The following is a 2,916-nucleotide window of genomic DNA, read 5'->3' on the forward strand; positions in this document are numbered from 1 at the left end:
AAACAACCTCAGCTTCTCCAGTCTATCCACGTAACTAAAATCCCTCATCCCTGGAATTTCTCTTTCATCTTTTCTGCACCCTCTCTTTGGCCTTCACATTTTTCCTGAAGTGCGGTGCCCAGTTCTGGACACAATACTCCAGTTGTGGTCGAACTAATGTTTTATAAAGGTTCATCATGAATTCCGTGCTTTGCTGCTCTATGCCTCTATTTATAAAGCCCAGGATCTCGTATGCTTTTTGAACCGCTTTCTCAACCTATCTCGCTACATTCAACGATTTGTGCACATCTACCCCAGATCTCTCTATTCCTTTACCCCTTTTCGAATTGACCACTCTTATTTATATTGCTTCTCCTCGTTCTTACTACCGAGTTGCATCACCTTGCATTTTTCTGCGTTAAATTTCGATATCCTCTTGAAGTCTATCACTATCGTCCTAACTGTTCACTGCACTTCAAAGGTTTGTGTAATCTGCAAATTTGGAAATTGTGCCTTGTACACCCAAGTCCAAGTCATTAATAAATATCAAAAAGGGCAGTGGTGCGAGCACCGACAATTGGGGAATATTACTGTGCACCTCCCTCCAATAACAAAAACAACCGTTCATCACTCCTCTCTGGTTCCAGTTACTGAGGCAATTTTGTATCCATGTTGCTACTGCTCCTTTTATTCTATCGGTATCAATCTTGATGACAAGGCTATCATAAGGCACTTTATCAAACGCCTTTTAAAAGTTTACAGACACCACATCAATCGCATTGCCCTCAGCAACCCTCTCCGTGACCTCATCAAAAACTCGATCAAGTTAGTTCAATACGATTTGGCTTTAACAAAAGGCCAAATTAAGACAAGGAGCTCGAGCCTCATTGATTGAGGCTGCGAACTTCCCACGAACAGGGATGGGATTCCAGGTGCCTTTTATTTGTTTCCCCAAAAGTTAGAAACGAAAGGGTCAAAAAAGCTGAGGTTCCACCAAGATTTGAATTCGGATCGCTAGATTCAAAATCCAGAGTGCTCACCATTACACCATGGAACCCACTCGTTGAAGAAGCCGGGCCTCCCTCCCTTCAAAGATACTGGGCTCCTTTATCAGCATCGCCATGGCGCTGCATCATTGACTGCACGAGGCTGCTGGCAAACGTCTGCCATCAGCAAAACTGCAAGCACTGGTCAATTCCAAACTGCCACTTTTGACCTTTCTCATCCATACTTTCAGCTTCCCCACTTTCCCCTCTGATAAGTCGAGATGCTTAGCCAATCACACGGCTGCTGTCAAATCCATCGCTTCCCTCGTTGATGCTTCTGTTTCACACTGCTCAGCGCAGCTCATCTTGTTGGATAACCAGTGCATAAAAATTGCAAGGCACTGATGCATGAAGTTCGGGGTGAAAAGAAAAGAGCTCGATCCTCACTGATTAAGGCTGCGAACTCCCCACGAACAGGAATTAGATTCCAAGTGATTTTTACTTGTTTGCCCTCAATTTGCAAACGAATAGGACAAAATTCGAACGTTAATCGAGACTTGAATTTGGATCGCTGGAATCCAAGTCCAGAATGCTCACTATTGCACTGTGCAAACCAACTGACGACTTCAGCTGGCACCCACCAGTCAAAGACACTTGGCTGTTTTATTAGCACTGCCATAATGCCACATCACTGACACCTCGAGGCCACCGACAAACCTCTCCCATCATCAAAACTGCAAAATCTTGCAATGGAAATGTCAACATTGCCCGAGGACATGATCCAAGCAATGCCTGCCTTTCAAGAAACAATGCTTTGAATTTCTACATGCTTGATTGCTGAATGCAGATTACAAAGTTCTGCAAACACCATTCTTTGGTGCAGTGAAACTCAGCATTAAACAAAATACAACTTTCTCTTCTGCTGATTTGGGAAAGCAAAAGTCCGGTTGAGTTTATGAATTGAAACCAAAAGAAGCAACTGGAACCTCATTGATTGGGGCAGCAATTTCCCACCAGCAGGGAGTGGATTCCAGCTGCATTTTGATTTATCGCCCTGCAGTTGCACACGAATGGGGCATGAACAAATCAGGTTCCACCGAGATTCGAACTCGGATCACTAGATTCAGAGTCTAGAGTGCTCACCATTACACCATGGAACCCATTCGGTAATAAAGATCGCTCCCTCCATCCAAATACATTTGGCTCTTTTCTCAGCACGGCCACATCGCTGCATCACTGACGTCTCGAGGCTGTTGCCAACTTTTCCCATCAGCAAAACTGCAAGAACTGGACAATTCCAAACTGACACTTTGACTCGGCCCTTTCTCATCTCTTCCTTCAGCTTCCACCCTTTTCCTTCTGCTTAGTATCGATGCTCAGCCAATCACACAGCTTTTCGTCAAACATATCGCTTCCCTCGTCACTGCTTCTCTTTCAATATGCTCAGCGCAGCTCCAATTGCAGTCTTGCCGGATAATCTGTGAATAAATATTGCAAGGCACTGATGCATGAAGATTGGCGTAAAACAAAATGTAAACTTTGGGCGAGGACACGATCCAAGCAATGCCTGCATTTCAAGAGACAGTGCTTTGAATTTCCACATTTTGCCTGCTGAATGCAGATTGCAAAGAAAAATTCAGCAAACACCATTTTTTGGTGCAGTGAAACGCAGCGTTGCACATAATGCAACTTTGTCTTCTGAAGATTTAGGAAAGCAAAAGACAGCCTGAGCTTTTTGACTCATAGAAAGGTTACAGCACGGAAGTAAGCCGTTCGGCCCATCGTGTCCTGCCAGCTCGATGCAAAAGCAATCCAGCCAATCCCACTCCCTCGCCCGATCCCCGTAGCCCTCGGCATGTTTTCCTTTGAAGTATTTATACAGTTCCCTCTTGAAAGCCACGATTGAATCTGCCTCCACCACGACCCCTGGCAATGCATTGCAGATCCTAAC

At 44.8% G+C, this 2,916-nt stretch overlaps 1 non-coding gene across 1 annotated transcript; it reads right to left on the bottom strand.

Annotated features, from left to right (window-relative positions):
- Positions 1–2,053: 2,053 nt before the first annotated feature.
- trnaq-cug (transfer RNA glutamine (anticodon CUG)) lies at positions 2,054–2,125 on the bottom strand. The gene has a single exon. It is a non-coding gene; the product is annotated as a tRNA-Gln (tRNA).
- Between the last annotated feature and the right edge of the window lie 791 nt (positions 2,126–2,916).

Source organism: Heptranchias perlo, chromosome 35, assembly GCF_035084215.1.
Source record: "Heptranchias perlo isolate sHepPer1 chromosome 35, sHepPer1.hap1, whole genome shotgun sequence".
Lineage (NCBI taxonomy): Eukaryota > Metazoa > Chordata > Chondrichthyes > Hexanchiformes > Hexanchidae > Heptranchias > Heptranchias perlo.